Here is an 8,869-nt window from a genome sequence, read left to right as displayed (position 1 = left end):
GGAATAGAAACAAGACACGGGCACACCTCGTTTCCTGGTGTTTCTGTTTACTGTAGTTCACAGATATCTCACATTTCATGGACTGATGGTTCTCGGTGACATCGGCTCCCCTCGCGTGTCGGCGGCACTGCTGGTCGTTCTCGCGAAATTTCAAACTTTTCATCCTTATTCGATCACGACGATGACTACTGCTCACTGGAAGCTCAGATGATTTTTTAGCAAGAAAGCATTTTTAAATTAGGGTTAGGTACTTTTATTTAGAGACGGTGTTGTTGGACACTTCATAGACTACAGTGTAGGTAAACATAACTCCTACGTGGGAAACCAAAAAAATTCATCTGTCTCTCTTTATCACTTTACTGTGGTGGTTGGTAGGGGACCCGACCTGCTATGTCTCCGAGTTGTGTCCCTCGTAAGAGGAGATGCTCACGCTGTTCACGGCGGGTTTAGTAGACCTCCCTCCATAAAACAGTATGGATATGGATAGGAACTCCGCACCCTAAAAACAGACAATTCATTTCTTTCCAGGAACCTATGGAACTTTTCTTGAAAAACACAGTTCATATTAATATGATGGTAAAGAAAAAAGAAATAATACAGAGCATTGTCCCCGGTCCCAGTGCAATCAAACTGTATGTTGGAGGCAAAGACACAAGTAAATGCCTCGCTCTTCTGTTTTAATCTCCTTCTTGAACAACTCTGTGTCAAAGAGAAAAGCAAAACTGAAATTTCTAAAGCTGTGTGGCCCCATAAGGGAGCAGTTAGCCCAAGAATGCTGTGACGGCGTGCACCAGACTTGCCAGACTTAACAATAAAAACAGAACATAAGCCATCTCATGAATATATTTTTTACTGATAATATGCTTAAATGATAATATTTGGGGGCATTTGGGGTTATGTAAAGTATATCCTTAAAATTAATTCTACCTGTTTCTTCCTTTTTACTTTTTTAATGTGGATGTTACCCACTTAAAAGGGACAGATCCTGTTCTATTATGTTTTTATTGGTAGAGCTGCCTAAATCATCTATAAAGATAGATACAGCAAACAACACATATCAAACTCTACAGAATGGGACTAACACGGTGTTTGGAAGAAGATTCATTAGCTTAAATACGCACACTACTACGTAAGGATGAGATGAAATGCAAAGAAGCAATGAATTGAAGATTTTAGAAGAAATATAATATAACAAACCTAAGGAAAGCAGAAGGAAAATACTAAAGAAGAAAAAACAGGAAGCATTAAGTAGGCATAAAACATAAAAACTGATACAAAGATTCAAGAATATAAACTCAAGATTTGCTGAAAAAATTACTGAAACATGGTAAAGCACCCTATTATTGCGATCACAACATGACTGGCGCACAAGTCTCTGTAGGTTTCAACACGTCTCTGCGTGACTCACTAGTCGTGGGGTCCCCAGGTCACTGTCTGTCACCACATGATGCTCCCGGTGCTACACTTTTCATCCCTGTGACTGTCTCTGGTCTTTTTGGTGGACACTGTATCTCCAAACGACATTTGAACTGAGCAAAGGAGGAGAACTTCAGGTTTAGGGAATGGTTACAGAGGGCTTTGCACAACCTCTGCTTAAATATTAGAAAAATTGATAAAATGTATAATTTTCTTAAAAAAAATGTAGAGCATCAAAATCTACTCAAGAAGAGTCAGAGGGAGGGGCCCCTGGGGGGGGGCTCAGTTGGTTGTCTGACTCTTGACTCCTGGTTTTGGCTCAGGTCACGATCTCACCGTTGTGGGACCGAGCCCTGTGTTGGGCTCTGTGCTCAGGGTGGAGACGGCCTCAGAGACTCTCTCTCCTTCTCCCTCCTGCTTACACACACACACACTCTCTCTCTCTCTCTAAGAAATAAATAAACAAATAAATAAATACATAAAATCTTAAAAAATGTCAGACTGTGGAAGAAACCGAGAAAGGTATCTGAAAGGCGCCCTCCGCCCATCCCCTTCCCCCGGGGCATGGGGTCGGCCCACATTTCACAGGTGGCTCCCACACCAATAGAAAAAGGGGAATCATGGTGACCTTTTAAAGACCTTTAAATTGATTTAAAAATCCATTCAGAAAATTATAATAAAGCCCCTGTCTTTACAAGTTCTACATCCGTAGGGATCACAGGTAACATCTCTCAAATGTCTACGATACAGGTCATTACGGCTACTGGCTGTTCCCAGACACAGGAGAGTCTCACCCCACGCCAGACCACACCTGATATCAAACGGAGAAAGAGAAAGAATGAGAAGCATTTCTCATTCCTGAGAAGGAGGTCAACCTCCACCACGATGACACAGGCAGAAGTCCTAAGATGTTGGCAAGGAGCACGCAGGAGGCGTTAAAAGAAAGACATGTGAGGAGAGATGAGTTCCGAGCGTGCAAGGATGGTTCAATCTGAGACCGTCTCAGGCACACAGATGCATTCGCTCTCAATCAGCCTCCATTTCAGTCTCCTTAAATCATGAAATAGAGACCAACGGAGGATTCCTTCACAAGAGAAGGCATCACAGAAGCCTTCCCGTTGAAGCCAGAAGCAAGAACCCCCGCTATCATGTATCAGGAGAACGGAAGGGGGGAAGGACTTGCACAAGGAGATGCACGTGGTTATTAAATTCAAGCCCACATCAAACCTTCACTACAGCCTGAGTAACAACCAGTCAGAAAATTGATGGCTGAGAAAATGCCCTTGAGATCAAAACAACAACAACAAAACCCGAAGGACGAGTGTCATAAATCTTAGGGCTCGGAGCTAAACACTGAAAATTCCTCTTGAAGGCCACAAAAATGGTTTTAGTAAGTGAAAAGCCTCCCTTGGTCTTCTTTGGAGAGACTCTCCCTGAGTTGAACCTCTAAGCTCAGTGTGTTCCCTATCTAATTCCAACAGAATTTTGTTTGGAATGTGATAAATGAAAACCAGATTTTATCTGACGGAATTAACCCAGGATTGGGAGCAGATAAAGGTCTGACAAAGAAGAGTAATGAACACGACCTTGACGCTATCGGGTATTAAGACATGTACAACAATATAGTTGTAGAGCAGGAGAACCGGAGAGATCACAGCGGAGAATAGGGAGCCCAGAAATGAATCAGGTACGGATGGGAATTGGGCATTTAATTAAAATGGCATCGTTAAATTTTTCTGCAAGAATGGGTTATTTACTAAATCTCTGGGGAGACCTGTTCACTATTTGAAAGAAAAAATTTGGATTTCTTACCCTATGCTTCATGTGCCAGGAAACTTTACATGGACCCAAGAGTTAAATATAACACGTGGAACCATAAAAGCTAAATTAAAAGAATAATTATGGAGAGCTCTGAACCGCGCTGCGCAGACAGACTCAAACACAGATTAAAGTGAAGTGGAGTGAGTCTCAGGAGGGAAGCCCCTTTCAGGTGTGCGGTCGTCCCGTGGCCCGCGGGGTCACAGGCCTGCAGCCAGGGGAATCCTGAAGCTGAGCAGAGGCCAGGGAGTGGGCAGGTGGGAAGTGGGCTCCAGGACATGGGGGGCCCCGAAACGCCCTTCCTTCCACCGCCCTGTGTCAAGGCCACCGGAGGCACAAAACGCACATAACGATGAGGACCCCAAACCTGGCCGTGTCCACAGGCAGAGACATCTTCAAACATGCAAACAAATCGGCTGTCAGAAATGACTAGAGATGAAGCGGTCAGAGAAGCGGTCACCGGTGGACACTCGGGACCCTGGAGGACCGCCGTGGTCCGGAAGGAAAGCCACAGCTAGCAAGATCCCGTACGTGGTGACGGAAGATGGCAAGGGCCTGGGAGCAGACCAGACGCGGGTGCCGGCGACCTGGGCAGAGAGCTGATCACCGGAGGACCCGGGACGGGGGTGAGCGAGCAGGAGGGCCCTCGGGAAGATACTGGGTCTTGGTGCATCAACACCCGGTCAGGCGGGGTCTGGCCGCAGTGCATCTTCAGTTGGGGGACATTTCCTGCTGTTTCCAGGGGGCCCACCAGACTAAGAGCACAGCTGTCCCCCAGGAAGGAGAAGGGGTCCCCTTTGAGCAAATCTACGCTCCCTTTGTCCAGCAGCTCTCCAGTTCCAGCAGGGAACTTCTAAACGGGAAGCTTCTGGTTCAGGAGACCTGGGGCAGGGCCCAAGGATTTGCTTTTCTAACAGGTTCCCAGGTGCTGCCACTGCTGCGCGTCCGGGGACTCCCCTTTGAGACTCACTGGATTTGTCACATGTCCTAGGGGACAGTGTAGCCGGAAGCTGACAAAGCAGTTCTGGCCTCTGAGGGTCCCCTGGACCTGCCCATCACTAGACCAATGTCCAGCTTCATGCCCAGGACGTTCCGTGGGAGGCAGGCCTGACAAGGGTGTGGTGAGTGACAAGTGGCTCTCACTGTCTCCTGCCTTCTTCCCACACTTTGTCGGTGGGGAGGTGTTGGAGGGGCGAGGAGGCAGTAGGGTTGGCCTTGGGGGCACATGGGTGGCCGAGTGCTTGAGATTTCAAAGCTCATGGGATCTAGACTCAAGTTCTCGAAGTGTTGGCCCAGCAAATCCCCATCTGAAAGGCCGAACTTCTTGTGAGCCTTACCGGGAGAGCACAGCTAGAAGAGCGCATGATCACGGACGCCGGAGAGCGGGGCTCGGAGGACAGACTGTTGCACTGAACGCGATGGCAGAGCCGAAGTGACAGAACACCTGGAGTGCAGATGTGAAGAGAAACGGCCTGTGGAGTCTGCGGAAGACGGCGGGCGCGGGATCAAAGACCAGGACGGCGGCTGTGTGGTGAGCCCGGCACCCGCGAGCCGCACGGAGGGGAGGGTCCCTCACACCCTCCTGTTAGACACTGAGGACTGAACTTGAAAGAGGACTTACATCCGTACCTTCTTCTACCCACTGCAATTAAAGTTGAATCTTTCAAAATATGAAATCATAGAGGAGAAAGCAGCGGTCCGAATTTGCCGTTGGCCATGCTTCTGTGGCGGTAGGAAGGGGGGTGGGGCAGCTCCTGCTGGGCCCCCGTGGGCCCCAGGGGTGTTGCCTCGGCGGGTTAGGGCTCGCAACAACCCTCACCCCCAGCTTCCAGACAAGGAACTGAGGCGTAGAGAAATCCGGGTGCGTGGTTGGAGTCGGATGAGTGCAAGCAAGAGCCGCTTCTCCTGGCCGACCCACGCTCTGTACTGCCCGTCCCCGGCCGCCAGCCCAGGCCGCCGAGGAAGGAGATGGGGCTGACCGATTCGGAAGGGGACGCTCAGTGCTGCTCCAGCGCTGGACGGTCCTGGGTGGTGGCGGTGGGACAGGCGAGAACCAAGGCTGAGCTCCGGTCAAGCTGCCCGTGGTACAGACTTGATGAGCCTGGCCAGGAGAAGAGGACAGAACTTGCTTCCCGGGGGCCACCTTCCCGGAACGGGGCCGCGGACAAGCAGCTGCGTCCCCGGAGAGGGGGGGATGGTTGATGAGGACACAGCGGCACTTAAGAGCCATAATTTGTTGCCCAGCCCTCTGCTCCTTAAGCCTCCAATCCTATCCGCGTAGCCCTAGCTCCCACGTGGGGTCATAAACCAGCAGGTGCATCGGGGTAGGGAAGCTCAGGGTAACAGCCCTCCCACCACTTCCTGACTAGTAGCCTCGCCCCCCCAACCCCCCCTCCCCAGACTTAGCCAGTTACCTGAGACAACTCAGCGGGGTAAAGCGTCAAGCGTCGTGGACGGCAGAGGAGGGACTCGGTCGAGATCTTTGTCGAGCAAGAGAATATGTTTATGTGCTTGATGTATGTATTTATGCACTGGCTCTGGAGAAGGCTCGAAGCCCGGGGAAAGGGGGTCTCTCTTCTAGCTCTGCCGGGAAGACGAGAATGTCACACTTTTCTTCTGTTGTAGCTGAAACCTTCCAATTCGGGAAAGTGGGTCAAGACACATCACTGTGCATTCATTACAAGTTGTGGTTCCAGCAACCTGTGGAAGAAGGGGAAACGGTCCGGCACCTGCCGTCTCCCGCCGCGGCAGGCGGGCCTCGGCGACAGTCCGTGATCCTGTCCCTCCCGCGGCTCTCAGACAACGGCTCCACGCCATGGCCGCACGGGACCTGCTTTCCCGGAGGGCCGTGCTGTCCTGTCTCGCGGCTGAGGGAATGTCAGGAGGTCGCACGCGTGCTCGTTCACCTGGTTCCGTCTGCCTTTCTCCCCCGCGGCCCCCACGTGAGGTTCTGAGGGTCCCATCCGTAGGCCGCACCCCACCCCATTTCAGAGCCAGTTGGAAGGAGACAGAAAAAGCACAGCGGACTTGATCCCATGGACTCACGCGACCACTGCTTCCGGGGACCTGGCCGCACAGCAGGAGGTTGTATCTTATGCTGGGGCCGTTGGAGATGTGGCCAGAGAATGCGAATCCGGTCCAGCCCAGGGCTGGGGGCGGGGGACGGCATCTACCTGGAGACGCGGGATGCAGGTGGCGAACGACCAGGCCTTTGTTGATCAGCTACTATGTGCCGCGTGCGTACCTTCTCCCTGATGCCCGCGGCGTCTAGTGGTCCCATCGCTCTGATTCCCTTTCCGCCGCGGGTAGACCGGAAACTTGGGGACTGACGTGTCCCACAGCGTCTCAGAGTGGGCGGTTGTCTGACGCGGGAACCTCGCTCTGTTTACTAGGCTCCGAGGCCTTTCTCTCCCGGCCCCTGTGACAAGCTGAACTCTGATACCCCGTCTGCCTTCTCGAGAGAGATGAGTCACAGCCTGTGACTAGGACTGCCACCGGGAAGGCAGGACTCATGCGGAAGGCTCTGGACCCAGCACATGACTTCCCCTCGGCTACTGACTTCCCATAGACAGACAGCCCGAGCAGACGGACGAGGCCCCTCCAACGTCCCACAGTGTGGGGCCGGGGAGGACCAGCAGGGAGAGCCAGGCTGGAGTCTGGAGCACCAGCAGCGTAAAGACCCTGTGGGGACCCCACGTGGGACCTGGCACCCGCCCCCTCCAAAGACAGGGAGCCACAGGGTCTGCGGCTGTGCCCCCTTCCCAGGCTGCCCCTCACTGCTGCTCCTCCGGCAGAGGGGAGAGGCTGACCCACTGGCGATCTGCTGGGGATCCAATACGGGCCCTTCCCAAGTGCCCTCCCGTTTGACCTTCCCGCAGGTGGGCACGGGCTTTCCTCCTGGTGCCCTTCCTCTCTGCTGCAGACAGCGGCCGTCTGTGCTCTGGCCGACGGGCCTGTCTGTAGTTTGGGGAGGCTAAGTCCAGCTCGGAGAGAAGAGGGGAACCAGACTGTGGCCCCAGAGCCAGGTGCTCGCCCAGCCGAGCTCTGCTAGCCGAAAGCTAGCTGGGGACCCCCCCGCCCCACACACACAGCTGACGTCCATCTCCGTGGTGACTAGAAGCCCTGCCCTGACAGCCCAGGGTGGGCGAAGCAGAGCGGGGGAGGACCCCAGGGGTGCCACAGCCACACACGCGAATTCTGTGTTTGTTCCCGTGTCCCGAGAGAGCGCACAGCGTGTCCCCAGCTCTGAAACGCTCACCGCTTCACCTGTGAGCCTGGGGCACCTGGTGGTCCAGACGCCTCTCCCTCGGCTCCGACTGTGGCTCAGCACAGTCACCGCGCCCCAAACTCCCACCCAGTCCCTGCGTCTGCGGCGCCCTCACAGTTGGCAGTGCCGACGGCTCAGTGACAGGATCCGGAGGGACCGTGGGGTCGCCTCGCGCAGCCCTCGGTCTGCAGAAGGGGCGTCTGAACTTGGCTCTGCTTGTTTGCTTCCCTGAGCTGGCATCTCTGCTGCTGCTTCTCCTCAGACGACGGGAGGTCCGCCTCCGCTTGCATGGGACCCAGGTGCCTGCTGCACCACTGCACACGTTCTGGGCGGCCCTCCCCGAGCCCACTGTGAGACCCCGGGCCACAGAGGTCAGAGGCAGGCAGGCAGCCCTGTTCTCTGCAGCCGCGTCCTGCTGTCTTGTGTGTTCCTTCCCAGCCTGGCCTCCGATGCTCACGTCCAGGAGGACACGGACGGACGACGTGGCCGCAGACAGTCTCAGGGCACTGCGACCCCAGCGGGGGAGGTGTCCAGAGAGGCTGAGGGCATGGGAGGGGCCGTCAGCGGGCCAGCAGTCCCGGCGGCAGGTGCAGGGGCAGGGAGGGCTGGTGGCCGGAGGGAACCTTTCCCACACGTATCCCACATGGCTTTCTAGCCACCAGCGTCAGACAGACGGGGACAGACAGCCACAAGGGTACCAGGACGGCTGGGAAGAAGACGGTCTTCCCGTGCATGTGCCTGGCTCTTCTTCCAGACGGAGGGGGACGAGCTTGCGCTGGCTCCCGCGGGACTGTCCTGATTTCCACGCTGACCGTCCCGCTCCCTGCGAAACCCGCCGGTCCTGCCAGGCCCAGAGAGACGGGCGCTCCTCTCCACCCGAAGGCGGCAGCCTGGCCCGAATTCGTGTTCCGTAAACCCGCTCATTGTCTTCTGACCCGCGCAGATGACGCGGACCGCGGTGCTTCTAGGATCAAGGTGCTGACGCGTGGGGCAGACTTTGGAAATACGCCGCCGTCGTGGAAACCTGTCCGGGGGTTTCCGTCTATCTCCACCGCGGGCTGCGGCGGGAGGACGGGGAGTGCAGAGGTGAGCTCCGCCCGGGTGAGCAGGGGAGCCGAGTTAGGAGGAGAAAGAGACAGCGCTCCGTGCGTGAGGGTGGCCTGCACCTGGAGCGGTGGCCCATTAGGCTCCGGGTGCAGGGACAACCGCCAAGACCGGGATCTCGGGAGGAAAGTGGGTTCGGGGGGACACGCTGGGTCTGGTCCTGGATGTGCTGTGTGGGCCCTGGGACCTTCCAATGGCGACGTCGCCCGGGCAGAGCGACGCGAGGGTCTGGAAGCTGGGAGAGCACGTGGGCCGGGGAGGGCT

Source organism: Mustela nivalis, assembly GCF_964662115.1.
Source record: "Mustela nivalis genome assembly, chromosome: 6".
Taxonomy (NCBI): Eukaryota; Metazoa; Chordata; class Mammalia; order Carnivora; family Mustelidae; genus Mustela; species Mustela nivalis.
This window is presented reverse-complemented; position numbering follows the sequence as displayed.